General features: G+C 41.7%; 1 protein-coding gene and 1 pseudogene across 2 annotated transcripts in view; both read left to right on the top strand.

Moving 5' to 3' along the window:
* The window catches only part of LOC309960011 (UDP-N-acetylglucosamine--peptide N-acetylglucosaminyltransferase 110 kDa subunit-like), a 235,545-nt gene that overhangs the window by 107,126 nt on the left and 109,005 nt on the right, over positions 1-19,414 (top strand). The window lies entirely within an intron of this gene.
* Positions 5,731-7,123, top strand: LOC309958859 (ferritin light chain-like; annotated as a pseudogene). Its single transcript has 2 exons — positions 5,731-5,756; positions 6,581-7,123. The product of its transcript is annotated as a ferritin light chain-like (transcript).

Genomic DNA, 19,414 nt, shown 5'->3' with positions numbered 1-19,414 from the left:
CCGTTTAATGTACTGTTGGATTCTGTCTGCTAGTATTTTGTTGAGGATCTTTGCATCTATGTTCATCAGTGATATTGGCCTGTAGTTTTCTTTCTTTGTGACATCCTTGTCTGGTTTTGGTATCAGGGTGATGGTGGCCTCGTAGAATGAGTTGGGGAGTGTTCCTCCCTCTGCTATATTTTGGAAGAGTCTGAGAAGGATAGGTGATAGCTCTTCTCTAAATGTTTGATAGAATTCGCCTGTGAAGCCATCTGGTCCTGGGCTTTTGCTTGTTGGAAGATTTTTAATCACAGTTTCAATTTCAGTGCTTGTGATTGGTCTGTTCATATTTTCTATTTCTTCCTGATTCAGTCTTGGCAGGTTGTGTCTTTCTAAGAATTTGTCCATTTCTTCCAGGTTGTCCATTTTATTGGCATAGAGTTGCTTGTAGTAATCTCTCATGATCTTTTGTATTTCTGCAGTGTCAGTTGTTACTTCTCCTTTTTCATTTCTAATTCTATTGATTTGAGTCTTCTCCCTTTTTTTCTTGGTGAGTCTGGCTAATGGCTTATCAATTTCGTTTATCCTTTCAAAGAACCAGCTTTTAGTTTTATTGATCTTTGCTATCATTTCCTTCATTTCTTTTTCATTTATTTCTGATCTGATTTTTATGATTTCTTTCCTTCTGCTAACTTTGGGGGTTTTTTGTTCTTCTTTCTCTAATTGCTTTAGGTGCAAGGTTAGGTTGTTTATTCGAGATGTTTCCTGTTTCTTAAGGTAGGATTGTATTGCTATAAACTTCCCTCTTAGAACTGCTTTTGCTGCATCCCATAGATTTTGAGTCATCGTGTCTCCATTGTCATTTGTTTCTAGGTATTTTTTGATTTCCTCTTTGATTTCTTCAGTGATCACTTCGTTATTAAGTAGTGTATTGTTTAGCCTCCATGTGTTTGTATTTTTTTACAGATCTTTTCCTGTAATTGATATCGAGTCTCATAGCGTTGTGGTCAGAAAAGATACTTGATACAATTTCAATTTTCTTAAATTTACCAAGGCTTGATTTGTGACCCAAGATATGATCTATCCTGGAGAATGTTCCACGAGCACTTGAGAAAAATGTGTATTCTGTTGTTTTTGGATGGAATGTCCTATAAATATCAATTAAGTCCATCTCGTTTAATGTATCATTTAAAGCTTGTGTTTCCTTATTTATTTTCATTTTGGATGATCTGTCCATTGGTGAAAGTGGGGTGTTAAAGTCCCCTACTATGAATGTGTTAGTGTCGATTTCCCCTTTTATGGCTGTCAGTATTTGCCTTATGTATTGAGGTGCTCCTATGTTGGGTGCATAAATATTTACAATTGTTATATCTTCTTCTTGGATCGATCCCTTGATCATTATGTAGTGTCCTTCTTTGTCTCTTCTAATAGTCTTTGTTTTAAAGTCTATTTTGTCTGATATGAGAATTGCTACTCCAGCTTTCTTTTGGTTTCCATTTGCATGAAATACCTTTTTCCTTTTTCTCTACGTCTGAAGTGGGTCTCTTGTAGACAGCAAATATATGCGTCTTGTTTTTGTATCCATTCAGCCAATCTGTGTCTTTTGGTGGGAGCATTTAGTCCATTTACATTTAAGGTAATTATCGATATGTGTGTTCCCATTCCCATTTTCTTAATTGTTTTGGGTTCGTTATTGTAGGTCTTTTCCTTCTTTTGTGTTTCTTGCCTAGAGAAGTTCCTTTAGCAGTTGTTGTAGAGCTGGTTTGGTGGTGCTGAACTCTCTCAGCTTTTGCTTGTCTGTAAAGGTTTTAATTTCTCCATCAAATCTGAATGAGATCCTTGCTGGGTAGAGTAATCTTGGTTGCAGGTTTTTCTCCTTCAACACTTTCAATATGTCCTGCCACTCCCTTCTGGCTTGCAGAGTTTCTGCTGAAACATCAGCTGTTAACCTTATGGGGATTCCCTTGTGTGTTATTTGTTGTTTTTCCCTTGCTGCTTTTAATATGTTTTCTTTGTATTTAATTTTTGACAGTTTGATTAATATGTGTCTTGGCATATTTCTCCTTGGATTTATCCTGTATGGGACTCTCTGTGCTTCCTGGACTTGATTAACTATTTCCTTTACCATATTAGGGAAGTTTTCAACTATAATCTCTTCAAATATTTTCTCAGTCCCTTTCTTTTTCTCTTCTTCTTCTGGAACCCCTATAATTCGAATGTTGGTGCGTTTAATGTTGTCCCAGAGGTCTCTGAGACTGTCCTCAGTTCTCTTCATTCTTTTTTCTTTATTCTGCTCTGCAGTAGTTATTTCCACTATTTTATCTTCCAGGTCACTTATCCGTTCTTCTGCCTCAGTTATTCTGCTATTGATCCCATCTAGAGTATTTTTCATTTCATTTATTGTGTTCATCATTGTTTGTTTCATCTTTAGTTCTTCTAGGTCCTTGTTAACTGATTCTTGCATTTTGTCTATTCTATTTCCAAGATTTTGGATCATCTTTACTATCATTATTCTGAATTCTTTTTCAGGTAGACTGCCTATTTCCTCTTCATTTGTTAGGTCTCATGGGTTTTTATCTTGCTCCTTCATCTGCTGTGTGTTTTTCTGTCTTTTCATTTTGCTTATCTTACTGTGTTTGGGGTCTCCTTTTTGCAGGCTGAAGGTTCGTAGTTCCTGTTATTTTTTGTGTCTGTCCCCAGTGGCTAAGGTTGGTTCAGTGGGTTGTGTAGGCTTCCTGGTGGAGGGGACTAGTGCCTGTGTTCTGGTGGATGAGGCTGGATCTTGTCTTTCTGGTGGGCAGGTCCACGTCTGGTGGTGTGTTTTGGGGTGTCTGTAGACTTATTATGATTTTGGGCAGCCTCTCTGCTAATGGGTGGGGTTGTGTTCCTGTCTTGCTAGTTGTTTGGCATAGGATGTCCAGCACTGTAGCTTGCTGGTCGTTGAGTGAAGCTGGGTGCTGGCGTTGAGATGGAGATCTCTGGGAGATTTTCGCTGTTTGACATTATGTGCAGCTGGGAGGCCTCTTGTGGACCAGTGTCCTGAAGTTGGCTCTCCCACCTCAGAGGCACAGCACTGATTCCTGGCTGCAGCACCAAGAGCCTTTCATCCACAGGGCTCCTTAATTTGGGATGATTCGTTGTCTATTCATGTATTCCACAGATGCAGGGTACATCAAGTTGATTGTGGAGCTTTAATCCGCTGCTTCTGAGGCTGCTGGGAGAGATTTCCCTTTCTCTTCTTTGTTCTCACAGCTCCCAGGGGCTCAGCTTTGGATTTGGCCCCGCCTGTGCGTGTAGGTCGCCGGAGGGCGTCTGTTCTTTGCTCAGACAGGACGGGGTTAAAGGAGCCGCTGATTCGGGGGCTCTGGCTCACTCAGGCCGGGGTGGGGGTGGGGGGGTAGGGAGGGTCACGGAGTGTGGTGTGGGCCTGCGGCGGCAGAGGCCGGCGTGACGTTGCTAGCCTGAGGCGCGCCATGCGTTCTCCCGGGGGAGTTGTCCCTGGATCCCTGGACCCTGGCAGTGGCGGGCTGCACAGGCTCCCCGGAAGGGGGTGTGGACAGTGACCTGTGTTCGCACACAGGCCTCCTGGTGGCGGCAGCAGCGGCCCTAGCGTCTCATGTCCGTCTCTGTGCTCCTCACTTTTAGCCGCGGCTCGCGCCCGTCCCTGGAGCTCTCCCAAGCAGCGTTCTTAATCCCCTCTCCTCGCGAACCAGGAAACAAGGAGGGAAGAAAAAGTCTCTTGCCTATTCGGCAGGTCCAGACCCCTCCTCGGACTCCCTCCCGGCTAGCCGCGGCGCACCAACGCCCTGCAGGCTGTGCTCACGCAGCCAACCCCAGTCCTCTCCCGGCGCTCCGACAGAAGCCGGAGCCTCAGCTCCCAGCCCCGCCCGCCCCGGCGGGTGAGCAGACAAGCCTCTCGGCTGGTGAGTGCCGTTCGGCCCGATCCTCTGCGCTGGAATCTCTCCGCTTTGCCCTCTGCACCCTTGTTGCTGTGCTCTCCTCCGTGGCTCCCAAGCTCCCTCACTCCACCACCCGAAGTCTCCGCCCGCGAAGGGGCTCCTAGTGTGTGGACACTTTTCCTCCTTCACAGCTCTCTCCCGCTGGTGCAGGGCCCGTCCCTATCCTTTTGTCTCTGTTTAGTTTTTTCTTTTGCCCTAACCAGGTACGTGGGGGGTTCCTTGCCTTTTGGGAGGTCTGAGGTCTTCTGCCAGCGTTCAGTAGGTGCTCCGTAGGAGTTGTTCCACGCATAGATGTATTTCTGGTGTATCTGTGGGGAGGAAGGTGATCTCCGCGTCTTACTCTTCTGCCATCTTCCCGGAAGTTTCTGGAACAAATTATTAATATATGCAAAAATTGAAATGAACTTCAAGGGAATGATGCCGAGGGAAAAATTTTGAAAAGCCGATCTCCGAAGATTAAGTAATTCATGATTATGTTTACATATTTTTCTTAAAATAACAAAACCGTGGAGATGGAGAACAGTTTAGAAGTTGCCAAGGGTTAGAGATGGGGGTAGAAGGTACAGCGGGGGAACTCTGTGAGGTTTTTGTGGTTCCAGTACAAATAATACAGCAATCTTGGTTTTAATCCCTAAAGATTTCTAAAAGCAATTCCTAATAAGAGGTGTCCAGATATTTAGTAATGGCAGATTAGAGGTATAGCTCCCCAACATAACAACTTCAAAAGAGAACATACTAATTCAATGCATATGTTAATTTCAAAAAAAAGGCCAGTCACAATACTTAAATGGTATATATCTTAACTATATTATTCTAAGTATCCAGCTATACCAGATGGACTAGCAAGATTTTCTGTACATTCAACCTTATTTAAGACAGTAAATCTTATAAGACAGTTAGAAAAAGAAAAAAAAAAAAAAAAACAAACCTCAACTACAGTTGGATATTCTCATAGGAAGATGAGGTGCAAATATGCAGCAGCGGTTCAAAAGCTTAAGCAGTGGCACCTAAATTTGGTTGTGCATTAGAATCATCTGAAGCACTTTTTAAAAACCCTCACACTGACGGTTGGTCATCGTAGACCAATAAAATCATTTTAAATCTCCTCAGACGATGCCAATGTCTAGCCAGAACTGAGAACCAGCGGACTAAGCAGAAGGGGATGTTTCTACAAAGATCTCTTAACAATAAGTCCTTTCACCCAATCAGATTTACCTCCCCGCAAAGGGCTAAAGAACGCTAGTGTTGTCCATACTTGCTTAGCTTTAATTAGCACTTGTGACTTGCCCAAAACCTAGATCATGTTTCCCCTAAATTTCATGTTATTCCCTACGTTTTTCAAACCCAGGGCTAAGGGGTTTGCCAGGATGAGATTTTAAGTGCTCACACAGGGGAAGTCCCTGGCAAACCAGGACAGCGGTCCCTCTACATTGAAATGTAAAGCATCCTAAATAACCCTGCCACTGCTCCCAGATCCTAGTCTGTGCCAACCAGTGAAGAAAAGGCATTCTCCATTACTACCACGGCAAATGCTGCTGTACTTGCCTTGGCTGGTCCCTATCTTTTCCAGGCACCAATCCCCTTCACCTGCTGGTGGACGCTTTGGCCAGCTGACAATGCAGATATTTTCAAACTTTAAGGTGAATAAAAATCATCTGGAGGGCCTGTTATAACAGAGATCACTGAGCCCCACCAGAGCTGCTGATTCCATAGGGCTGGGACAGGGCCCTAAAACTTGAATATCTGACACATTATCAGGGGACGCTGGTAAAACTGGTCAGGTTGTTACCGAATGCAGGTTCGTCTGTCTGAAGCACAGTGAGGCCAAACAAACCTAAAGGCTGGAGTCTGGAGCAGAGAAAGGTTTATTGCAGGATCGAGCAAGGAGAGGGGTGGCCCGAGTTCCAAAACACCCTGAAATCTCCAAAGGATTTCAGCAAAGCATTTTTAAAGGCCAGGTGAGGGAGGGACGTCCCAGGGAATGTGATCAGCTCGTGCACAATCCTCTGATTGGTTGATGTTGAGGCCACAGGGCAGGTAACATTATCCATCCTTAGGTGCCAGAAGGTCTGGGGGCTACGTGCTCATGATCATCAAGGAGTTAATTTCTTCCATTGGGTGGTGGTTTTTAGCATCTGAAAACTCAAGAAATATGCCTGAGATACTATTATCGGAGTACTTCAGAGAGGAACTACAGCAGAGGATATGGGGGATGGGTCTGTCCTAGGAAGGCCCCATAGGGTACTGCTTGGTTACAAGGTGACCATACTTTGAGAACCACTGCTCTAGTGGCTTGGAATGTTCAGAAAGTAATGGAAGAATCCCTTCCCAGGTCTAGATTCTAGTATCGCCAGCTATTTTGGTGGGGGGAAGGGTAAGTTTTGTCCTTGCTTGGACTTCTTGTTCATTTATATCAAAGCCTATTTGAGGCAGTGCGCTCGGCAGTCCTGCAGTTCTGTCTTTTGCTTCAACAGTGTTTGGAATGAACAGACCCAGGGACGCTCCTTGCTCCAGCCCCTGACCACCCTCCAACCTTTCTTCCTGTCGCAACCTTTGGAATCAGCCACTCAGCTATCCTCAGCCTCCAGGACAGGCCAACACCGTTTTTTGAGCTTAGCTCCTTATCACTGATCAACCACGAGTTCCCAGGTTCGTCAGAATTATTCCATCGAGGTGGAGGCCGCTGTCCACCGCCTGTTCAACATGCATCTGGGGACACTTACCTCTCTCTGAGCTTCTATTTCGACAGCAACAATGGGACTCTGGACAGTGTGGGCCACATTTTTCGCCAACTGGCTGAGGAGAAGTGTGAGGGCGCCCAGCGTCTCTTGAAAATGCAAAACCAGTGCTGTGGCCGCGCCCTCTTCCAGGATGCGCGGAAGCCTTCTCAAGATGAGTGGGGTAAAACCCAGGACGCTGTGGAAGCTGCCATTCTTAGGGGGAAGAGCCTGCACCAGGCACTATCAGATCTGCGCGCCCTGGGTTCCGCCCGCGCAGACTCCCACCTCTGTGACTTCCTGGAGAGCCGCTTCCTGGAGGAGCAGGTGAAACTCATCAAGAAGATGGGCGACCACCTGACCAACCTCCGCAGGCTGGCTGGTCCGCAGGCTGTGCTGGGCGAGTATCTCTTTGAAAGGCTCACCCTCGAGCACAAACAGGAGTCTCTGAAGTCCAGCCGCCTCTGAGGAGCCCCTCTGGCATCAGAGCTTCTGCCTGAAGCCCTGCTCTGCAGCTACTAGGCAGCTTTGTAACCGCCCTGGAGCCCTCTCCCAAGCCTTGGACCAAATGGAAACAATAACGCTTTTTGCAGAAGGAAAAAAAAAAAGCCTATTTGAAACACAAACAGAATAAAGAGGAAAAAAAGAAATATATATATATATCTATAAGTATATATATATATATTCATGTTTTTTTTCCTTTTTTAAAAAATTTATTTTACTGAAGTATAGTTGATATACAATGTTGTGTTAGTTTATGCTGTACAACAAAGTTATTCAGTTATACATATATATAATTTTTCATATTCTTTTCCATTATGGTTAATTACAGGACATTGACTATAGTTCCCTGTACTATACAGTAGGACCTTGTTGTTTATCCATCATATATATAATAGGTTACCTCTGCTAATCCCAAACTCCCAATCCATCACTCCCCCACCTCCCCCTTCCCCTCGGGAACCACAAGTTTGTGTGCTATGTCTGTGAGTCTGTTTCTGTTTCATGGATAAGTTCATTTGTATCATATTCTAGATTCCACATATAAGTGGTATCATATGGTATTTGTCTTTCTCCTTCTCACTTACTTCATTTAGTATAATAGTCTCTAGGTCCAGCCATGTTGCTGCAAATGGCATTATTTCATTCTTTTTTATAGCTGAGTAGTATTCCATTTTATATATATCACATCTTCTTTATCCATTCATCTGTGAGTGGACATTTAGGTTGTTTGCATGTCTTGGCTATTATAAATAGTGCTGCTGTGAACATAGGGGTGCATGTATGTTTTCGAATTATAGTTTTGTCCAGATATTTGCCCAGGAGTAAGATTGCTGGATCATATGGTAGCTCTATTTTTAGCTTTTTGAGGAACTGTCATAGTGTTTTCCATAGTGGTTGCACCAATTTACATCCCCACCAACAGTGTAGAAGTCAGTCAGAAAGAGAGAGACAAATACTGTATGCTAACACATATATATGGATTTAAGAAAAAAAAATGTCATGAAGAACCTAGGGGTAAAACAGGAATAAAGACACAGACTTACTAGAGAACGGACTTGAGGATATGGGGAGGGGGAAGGGTAAACTGTGACAAAGCGTGAGAGAGGCATGGACATATATTCATGTTCTTTTAACATATGAATTGCCCCACTTTATCTGTGTGAAATAAGTTTGTTCCCGTTATTGGGCTGCTTCTCAAGCTTTGCTGCTCATTTGAATTACCTAAAGAGCTTTTAAGAAAAACATTGGTGTCTGGGTCCCAGCCCCAGAGATTTTGATTCAGTAGGTCTAGGGAGGAGCCTGGGCCCTGGGAGGTCTCAGAGTTCCCCAGGTGATTCTAGTGTGCAGCAACTTTGGGAACCACCTCTTGGCTTCAATCCAGCTAGTGATCAGATATTAAATCTAAGACACATGGGCTAGTGCGTGAGCTCTAGGAAGATTTGTGCCAGGGAAAATGATCGATAGTTGTGTTACTTCTCTGAAATGGATTGAAATTTCCAATTAGCATGAACAGGGGAGGGTGAATGGGTGAATGCAATAAGGTGTATCATTTACGTATTGCCCTATGTGTATGGCTAGAAGCTTTTGCAACTGAGGTCTGCCCTACTTTTCATGCTAATGGTAATGCTTGTCCTCCTAATGCAGCTGTAAACTTTATAAGCCCATAGGTAGACAGCATCACAAAATATTTACCCCTCCCCACTGGCCCACTCTCAAGCTTCTCTCCCCTTCCCCAATACACAAATGTACATCAATGCTCTTGAGACCAATATCAACATATTGACCTTCAATTCTTCTACTTTGCAGCTTCCCTCTTATCAGGACATGTCAGCATTTAGTGCAAGGACAAATGCTTGCCTCTTGGTGAGTAATGTAGACAATGCCTCCAAGAGACAAACAGCCCTTAGGGAGGGGGAAAAAGTCTTTCAAAAATGTTGATGCCCAGAGGAGGCATTTTCAGTCATCTCAGCTTAGAGGTCAAATATCCAAAATTAAAAAGGTTAAAAAAAAGAAAAAGAAGAAAGCAAGGAAGAAAAGAAGGAAACAATTTTCTTATCTCATAGTAATAAGGCAGTTTTCCTTAAAAAAAAAAAGACTTAAGCCTTAAATTCTCTTTCCTAATCAAAATGTGCTTTTCCGTCTTTAGACTATTCCTCTTATATCCTGTATTATTCATGACGTTTAATTCTTGAAATAGCACATGGCTGAAAACAGAAGCTAACCTCTTGTCCACTATGAATTAAATCTTCTTTTCCTAGGACCTGTCTACAGTGTACAATTTGGGGTTTGCCAACATAATTATTTTTTCTGAAATAAGTTACAGCATTTTGCCTTTTCAATATATAGTTATACAATATATTGTTAACACAACATAGTTAATATAGTCAATATAGTAAATACAACTATAACACACGTGATATGATGCCACTGGTGATTTTCTTCATCCATGTAATTCTGAAATTTGACAGTATAGTTTTCATATTCTAATGGGCTGAGTATTACCTTTGCGAGGATAGAACAATAAAATAAATTCATAATATTCTCGTGTGGTTTGCCCCTGGGGTGGATTACCATAATGGGGGGATATTTGAGCCTTTCCCCAAGTCATTAAAAAACCTCCAGCGAGCAGCCCCTTGTCCGCTCCAGGGAGTGGGGGGAAAGGATCTTTAATCATAATAATCCTGGGGGGAGAAATCTCAGAAATAAGACATCTGCTTCTGTGCCTTGTTGTTTTGCAGAATAGCAATGATTGCTTTAGCAGCTTCTATTGCCATGTGTGTACAATAAGTAAATGAACATAAAATTGAATGAACGCATAAAAGAAGGATAAACCCACCCAGCTTAACAAATCCACTCTCTCACCTGCTGTGCCCTGAAACATGAAAGAAAGAATCACGGGATCATAAGGATTAATAAAATAACAGTCTCTGTTAACAATATTGACAGAAGGTATAGGAAAATTTGTCTGATGTGGGACCAACAGCTTAACTGCTTAATCCTTTTTTTTTTTTTAAGGGCAACTCATTCATTTATTGTTTAAAGATTGCAAGACAACTTCTGAATTTCTGTAGCACAGTTTAAATGTTTTACTGTTTTGATAAATCAGAGTATAATAGAAAAAACAATTAGTTTCCAGTAATATCTATATCTCTATTCAGAATTAAGTCTTCCACAGACATGTAACCTGGAAACAAAATCCTGTTACAATAAGCAAAGCTTCAACAGAGCTGCTACTTTTCGGGCCAGGGAAAGGTTCATCCCTATAGGAGGAGGATGTGCTATGTAAAATGGCTGCAAGGTCACAGCCTTGAGGGCGCTGGAAGTCTATTATCCTATCCCACATTAAGTAGTTTGGTGAACTTCAAACGTCCGTTCATCTGCAACCAAGCTGGCAAACTTTAACTGATATTTCAAGCAGGTAAAAAATAAATTAAAAGAAAGCCTTACACTGATGTTCCTTGATTCACACTGTTAAATGGTTCATTAACATGTAATTCTGGCTAAGAATTACATTTGAGACTCCTTGCTCAGATTTTGGTTAACAGTACAAATCTTTGAGAAATTCAAGTTCTTATTAATCAATAATTTGTCAGCTAGGCTACATTCAGGCATCAGCTGCAACTACAGAATAGGTGCACTGCCTCAGCGCTTTGGAAAGACATAATCTAGAACACTACTAGCAGACAAAATATCTGTTACTAGACAGCACAGGTGCAGTACAGCAAGACAAAAACATATATTCATGTGTGCCGCGGACCAGCCGGAGAAAGAGGATTTCACCGCCCAGGGTCAGAAGGGAAGGGGTAAGGAACTGAAGTAGCACCGAAGAATGGGGTCAGAAGGACCAAGACAATTGATGGTTGCAAGGCAAATTTTATTGCGCTACAGTTGCAGATTATCTAGACTAGAAATCGGAAGGTTGCCAGATGGTGGTTTACATTACCTACAGACTGTCTCGGCTCAAGGTTAACTTCCCTGGGAGGAAACCCATAAACCCAGAAGCATCAAAAATAACCTGCATGTGCAGGGGGAAGACAGCTTTGCTTGTCTCATTTTACATTCTTTCTGATCTCTGGGCCCTGGTGATTTATCTCCCATGGAATGGCACAAGGAGGGGAACAAGTAGGGACAGTCCCTTCGAGCAGCGGCGGCATGCCTGGCATGTCCTTACCTGCTCTCAAGGCTGACTGCTTCCCACAGGTCTTTTTTATTTTTTAACTTTTGCTGCAAAATAATTCCATGAAGTTTAGTGCCGAGAGTAGTGTACTGTTGCATGAGGATACGAAACAGACATGAGAAGATTATTATCAATAATAGGCAAATTATGGCCAGGGTAATAAATCCTGACAACCTTCCAGTAATCCAAGACTGAGGGTTTAACCACTTTAAATGATCCAGTAAAGTTTGAATTACATCTTCTGGCGAAACATCATCAAGATGTGTATTTTGTATATCCTGAATTTCAGCATTTAATTTCTTAAGATCAAGACTAATATTATTATCTGACCAAACACTCAGCAGATGCATTTTTACTTTTTCCCATTCCCAAATACAGTCACTGTACTTTTAAGGAGTAACACACATCCATGTATACTTTGCATGACAAGCTAAACGCATCCTCAATTTTAATGCTGCCATCTGATCTCCAATCCCCAAAATTGCGTTTTTAAATTCATCTAACTTGTTATTAATCCATAAATATATGTGACTTTGTAAAGATAAAGCAAGACTGGTATGTTGAGATAACTGATTAGCAAAGTGAGCATGATTAATACTCTGTGAAAGAGCAAGACCGGCAGTAGCCACAGTAGCAGACAGAGCAGCCGACGCAAGTAAACTTACTATTAGCCACCCAAGAAAGCGTCTCCTCTGCAAGGCTTTAGAGACTTCCACCCATGCCTGTACTCCAGTATCTTCATACCAAGGTTCTCTCAGATGTACAGGCACCATAACATACATGGGTTGCTTTAGTATAAGCACAGATTGCGTTCCTGCAGAAGGGAACATACAACTGCTAAAAATACAATTAACACAGCTAATATTATATCCTCCTTTGGAAGAATTACCAATGTTAATAGAACCACACAAACGTGTATATGGAGGAGCAACACAAGTTATAACAGGTGTATTGGAATAAGTTAGAGCTAGTTTCCATATATCCCAGTTCTTTTGAAATGTGATAAACCTATCTATGATGGGAAAAGAAGAGATAAGAATTGACACCTTGGTATAATCTATAGTACACCATATTTGGTTATTATTCCAAGATGCGTTGCAATGTTCAAAATTGGATCCAGGAAAGTTAACGGTCGTAAGGGGAGGCAATTGATTTTTTGATTTTCTGTTAAGCATAGTAACCTTACGTCCAGCTATAAGTATCCCTTGTCCTCCAAGTAAACACTTCATACAGAAATAATTTCCTGAATCTTCACCTGTAACCTTGGCTATAGTAATAGCGGAATCCCTAAGTGGTGAGGCGTATGAGATTTGACCTCTAATATTAATAGCTTGCCCATTTTATACCAAATGATGGTATCCTTAAGATCCTCTCGTCGGCTGGTAGCCGGGCATGTAAGAGTAATGTTGGTTCCTGTAAAACGAAGGATGCCTGGAGAGCCTGACAAACTAATTGATTGATCCGTTCCCTCATAAACATCTGTATGCTCATAACTAATAGCCTTTACACATCCAGTTTCCAGATTCAATGGGCTAAGACAGACAGGATGGGTACTAAACCAGTTAGTATAATTTACAGACATATTGATTTGTTTTATATTCCCAATAAGAGGCCCATAAACACTTATCATTGTAAAATACAGGAAACTCTGCTTCAGACCAAGATATGGGTTGTAATAGTGGAGGATAAGGTACATAGGCCCAGTAAGTTGCTGCATTAACAGAGGGAACACATGAAATGGTTGCCAACATAACCAAAAATAAAGTTACAGGTGTAACAGGATTATTCTGTTGTTTCACTGACTCTTGAGCTCATGAAACCAGTTGTTTAATTTGTCCCCAAGTTGGAACAGCACTCCTTTGAGTCGTCCTGGCAAGTGGTCTCCTCTTCTTCTTCTTCTTCTGAATCAACACTGTCAAATTTTCAGGAGAGGTGCAGAGCTTCTTCATCTTCTGAACTAGGTGAGCTATGGCGAGCCATCTATTTGCTTGACTAAGCGCTCAGGAAGCCAGCAAAGTCCAGGCACTGATCTGGGAAAGATACACACGTGACCACGTCCCCAAATCAACACAGGATCAGGACCACGCCAAGTGCTGGTTGACGGATCTTTCCAGAGGACCTCCGGAGATTGAGAGGCCAATCTTGGCTCAGCCACCAACCTTCCCCCTGCAGAGCAGCCAAATTTGTCAACAGTGAGAACATTTAAAATAAACAGAGCATGATTTATAAGGTTCTGTGGTGTTGTTCTATACAATTCCCCCCTTTTTATTTTTTCAGTAGTTAGCTTTAAAGATCTATTTGCACGTTCTATAATACATTGTCCTTGAGGGTTATATGGAATGCCTGTAATATGGGTAATTTTGTAATGAATTACAAAATGTTGCAAAAGCAGCGGGCCCATTATCTGTTTTAATAATTTTGGGAAGGTTCATGAAAGCAAAACAGTGTAATAAATGAGTGATAACATGTTTAGTAGCTTCTCCGGTCTGTGCTGTAGCACAGAGGAAACCAGAATAAGTATCGATAGTGACATGAACAAACTGTAATTTCCCAAAAGACGGAATACAAGTAACATCCATTTGCCATAAATGTCTAGGTAATAATCCACGAGGATTAACAACATAATGTGGAACAGGAAGGTGAGGTAAGCATTGTGGGCATTGCTTAACAATTTGTCGGGCGGCTTCACCAGTAAGGGAAAATTGTGCGTGTAATGTAGCCGCCGACTGACGGTGTAAAGCGTGCAACGGCTGTGCTGCTTGTGAAGCAGTTTGATCATAACTTACCATAATATGAGGGTGTCCAGGACATGGACCATGAGTATCAAGAGTATGAAGATAATGAATGCAGTACATTAGCCATTCTTGACAGCATGATGAACGGAAAGGAGGAGTACGGTAAATTGGGACCTGTCCTGCTTTAGGGAAAAGAGATTGAGGAGGAGGAGTAACTTCAACTCTATTCTTGGGAGGAAAATGTACAGGATAAAGATCACGTTTAGATCGAGTTAAAACATCTGCAGTCGCATTAAGTTTAGTCAATGGACCAGGCAAGTTAGAATGAGCACGGATATACAGACCTGCAACAGGACCATCATGGGAACGAATAAGCTGTTGAAGCAAACAAAAAGAGGATGATAATTCAGGGTCATTAGTATGTCCTATGCTCTCAGTCTCCAGAAGAAATCACAAGCTAATAAGATATTTACTATCAGAAAACAAATTAAAAGATATAGAAGGCAAATGTTTAAAAGACATAATGACAGCATACAGTTCAACACGTTGAGCTGAAGTCAAGGAAGTTTCTTTAACGAGGTTTGTTCCGTGGTCAGTGATTACAGTAGCCACTCCTGAAGAAGAACCGTCCGTAAAAACCAAAGGTACATGAGGAACAGGCTGTTGCCTAATTATAGAAGGAAAGATATGAGTTAAGTTTGCTGAATTGGATCAATTTATCAGCAGGGTAATGGCGTTCCAAGGTACCTGAAAATCCTGCAAGAGCAAGACCCCATTCATTATTATGTTGAAAAAGTCAATTTTGTTGACTAACTGAATAAGGGATAATAATTTGAGAAGGTTCTATACTTATAGGTTGTAAGCATCTAGTTCTACCTTGCATTATTAAATTACTAATAAGTTCATAATAAGGGTTAATAACTTTAGAGGGTGTAGATTTCATATGAATCTATTCAATAATTCCAACAGTTTGCCATAAGACGGCAGTAGGCACATGAGGAGTTGGACAAATTATTAAGAAAATTGGAAGGTGAGTATGAATTCTAGTTAATTGTGTAGAACTGATAGATCTACTCACTATTTGTAAAGCTTGAAATCCTTCTGGAGTCATAGAGCGTGAAGAAGAAGGATCTGAGTCACCTTTAAGATTATCAAACAAAGGCTGTAATTGAGCAGTAGTAAGTTTTAAGGAAGGCCTTAGCCAATTAATATCTCCAAGTAATTTTTGAAAAGCATTTAATGTTTTTAAATTATCAACTCGAATTTGCAGTTTTTGAGGCCTAATAGTAGTGTTATCAATATATTTTCCCAAATATAAAAATGGAGATTGTCTTTGAATTTTTTTTGAGGCAATGACCAAGCCAAATGATTGTAAGGACTGTTGTAAAAATTGAAAAGCAGTCTCTAATAAAGAAATATTATCAGTGGCTAAAAGTATATCATCCATATAATGTATGAGATATAACGATGGAAACCTTTTTCTCACAGGAGTCAAGGCCTGAGCCACATATTTTTGGCATAATGTAGGACTATTTGCCATGCCCTGAGGCAATACTTTCCATTGAAATCTCCTCATGGGTTCCTTAAAATTTAAGGAAGGCAAGCTAAAAGCAAAATGTTTTCTATCTTCAGGAAACAAAGGAATAGTGAAAAAACAATCTTTTAAATCTATAACTAAAAGATGATAATTGTGTGGTATGGCTGTTGGAGAGGGTAGGCCTGGTTGAAGAGCTCCCATTATTAGCATAGTTTTATTAACAGCTCTTAGATCCTGTAATAACCTATATTTTCCAGATTTTTTCTTGATAATAAAAATAGGAGTATTCCAAGGACTACTGGAAATTTCTAAATGCCCTAATTGTTCCAGTACTAATTGTTCTGCAGCTTCTCATTTCTCCTTTGTGAGGGGCCATTGGTCCACCCATACAGGGTCATCAGTCAGCCAAGTAATTGGATCAGCAGTGAGTGGAGACTCCAAGGCGCCTAAGAAAAACCCAAACCTTGTCTATCACTTTTTATTTTCACATCAATAGGACAGACAGTTCCTTGTTGATTTGTTCCCAGCCCTTTTGTGGGAAGAAATCCTTGATACAACATCATATTAGAGACTTGAGAGTTTGGACTATAAAGTAATACTCCCATTTCTTTTAATATATCTCGGCCCCAGAGGTTTAAAGGCAGCCCAGGCAAAACATGAGGCTGGAAATATCCTGAATGGCCCTCACTATCTTGCCATTAAAAAAAACTGACTACTTTGCATAGGAGAAGAACTTTGTCCTATTCCGTGAAGTTCTGTAATAGTAGGACTAATGGGCCAACGTTTAGGCCAGTGTACCTGCGTCATAACAGAGACATCAGCTCCAGTGTCTAACAAACCTGAAAAAACCTTTCCATTAATGGTTCATTTCATTTCTGGACGTTCTTTCCCTATCTTCTGAATCCAGTAGGCAGCATTAGACGATCCAAAAGCCTTTGTTTCTCTCTTTTGATGTTGTAAAATTTGTCCATGAGGTACAAAGGGCAAAAGTAGCAATTGTGCAATTTTATCACCAGGAGAAATAGTTATTATATTTTTAATAGTTTGTGCCATGACTTTTATTTCTCCTTCGTAGTCAGAATCTATGACTCCTGGCATAACAGTTAAACCTTTCATGGCGACACTACTTCTTCCCAATAATAGTCCCATCAAACCCTTGGGTAAAGGTCCACAGATGCCCGTAGAGAGGGCCTGAGGACCCATTTCAGGAGTTAATACATATCGGGCGGAGGTACTGAGCTCCAGTCCTGCGCTTCCTGGTGTTGCTCTGGAGAGCGAGGATATTGTATGTTTCTGTTTTTGGTTAATGTCTGATTGATAATTTGAGGAGGATACACAGACATTGCCCTTATTATTTGTTGGGGCCGGGGAAGGCCCCGGGAGGAGTTCCCCGACAGTGGTGGCCCATCCTTGTGGGCCACTGAGCAACAATCTTGTGCCCAATGTTTCCCCCTATTGCATGTAGGGCATAAACCAGGGATTTTCTGACCATCTGGAGGTTTCTGAGTAGGGAAGGAAGGACTAGGGTTAGAATTAAAAGATCTACATTCTCTAGCAAAAGGACCTGCCCTTTCCGCATTTAAAACAAGTCTTTGTTTTCTTTTGATTGTTTTTAAACCCCACGTTAGTTAATGCTGCAGCCACAGCAGCACCCTGTATATAAGTAGGCCCAATGCCTGCACAAAGGCGAATATAAGCCTCCAATGTTCCCCGTTTTCTCCAAGGTCGAATCGCAGCCTGACATGCCTTATTAGCATTCTCAAAAGCAAGCTGCTTAACTACAATCGTACCAGTGAGTCCGTCCACAATGAGTCTCCCCACCGCCTGTGACAACCTATCTACAAAATCAGCGTATGGTTCATCAGGTCCCCGTCTAATTGTTGAAAGGTCCTCAGTTTTGTGTGTAGAAGGACATTTCCTCCAGGCTTGTAATGCCAAATGATTTATTTGAGGATAAGCAACAAAGGGATAAGTTAATTGATCTTGTAAAGAAAGATATTGTCCTTCCCCAATCAGCATATGATAATCAACTGGAATATTATGGGCAGCATTCTTTTCTGCTTGTTCAGCAGCCCGTTCATAAAAATCAAACTTCCATATTAAATAATCTCCACCATTTAAACAAGCTCGTGCAATAGACTTCCAATCAGCGGGGGGAAGAGCTTCTCCTGTCAACCATAGCAGCAGTAAAAGGAGCAGTGGGCCCATATTGAGCACAGGCAGATTTTCAATCTTTCAAAACTTTCAAAGGGAGAGCCTGATGCTCCCTAGTAGCTTGTTGAGGATTATTAGGATCAGGTCTCTCTATGACGGGACAACAGAAAATAGGATCTTCTCCTCGTTTTATGGCTCCTTGTACAGCGTGCTGCAAGGGACTGAGCATTTTTACAGATGTAGATTTTTGAGGAAGACAGTCCTTATTAACCTGCAGCTTTCTCACTGACTTATCTATCACAGCCACTAGAAAATCATCCTCAGGACATTTCTCTCTTTTATGTTTACAAGCCTCATCTGTTAAGTCAAAATGTTCCTCTTCATCTAAAATATTTAAATTAATTAGCTCTTTCGGTTTAGGAAGCGGCGACACAGTAGCTGATAATACAGTCTCTCCTTCTGTCAGAGGCTTATGTTTTTCTGACTTTACATTCAAATCAACACTATCATGAGAAGAATCTAAACATATTTTTATCAGATTCCACAAACTATATGTAACAACAGGAGTATGAGTAGGCCCTCGAGACTCGTAATAATTTTTTAAATCTTCTCCAACTTTCTGCCAGATTTCTATGTCACCAGAGCCACCATCAGGAAACCAGGGAGATACACCATGGATATGCTGTAAAAATTCAGTCAACAATAAAGTTCAGAAACTTTATTACCCCGAGCTTTAAGCATCAAAAGTAAAACCTGAGCAAATAATTCATACATCTTTGAGCCCTTTTGCCCCATCTTATTTTACTTCTGACTATTGCCTTATGCCTCTATTCGTTTCACTTTTACTGGTGGCCACACATATTTTGCATAAGGGTTCTCTTACCTGCACTTTCTTTTTCTTTTAACTGCCTTCACGCTTCAGGTCCCTGTTCGAGTGCCACTTGCCGCGGACCAGCCGGAGAAAGAGGATCTCACCCCCAGGGTCAGAAGGGAAGGGGTAAGGAACTGAAGAGGCACCGAAGGGTGGGGTCAGAAGGACCAAGACAACTGATGGTTGCAAGGCAAATTTTATTATGCTACAGTTGCAGATTATCTAGACTAGAAATCGGAAGGTTGCCAGATGGTGGTTTACATTATCTACAGACTGTCTCGGCTCAAGATAAACTTCCCTGGGAGGAAACCCATAAACCCAGAAGCATCAAAAATAACCTGCATGTGCAGGGGGGAGACAGCTTTGCTTGTCTCATTTTACATTCTTTCTGATCTCTGGGCCCTGGTGATTTATCTCCCATGGAATGGAACAAGGAGGGGAACAAGTAGGGACAGTCCCTTCGAGCAGCGGCCGCATGCCTGGCATGTCCTTACCTGCCCTCAAGGCTGACTGCTTCCCACACGTATGTTGCCTTGTTTAAGCCTCAAGCCCTCGATCCTTTGTTGAAATACAATAATTTCATTCCTATGGTTTTCAATACCAAAAACTCAACCTCCAAGAGGGCTAAAGTCTAATTTGTACTCCAAACCAAGTAGCAGTGCAGTTCGCTACTACTGAGACTGAATCCATAAAGACTTCAAGACCACGTCCAGAAGACAAGTTATTATATATAATACCCTAGAAGGTCTGAAACATAATTATCATATACATAGCTGGTCCT

Source organism: Leucopleurus acutus, assembly GCF_964270905.1.
Source record: "Leucopleurus acutus genome assembly, chromosome: 3".
NCBI classification, from domain to species: Eukaryota; Metazoa; Chordata; class Mammalia; order Artiodactyla; family Delphinidae; genus Leucopleurus; species Leucopleurus acutus.
Note: the sequence above shows the minus strand (reverse complement) of the source record. Positions and strands in the feature narration are given on the sequence as shown.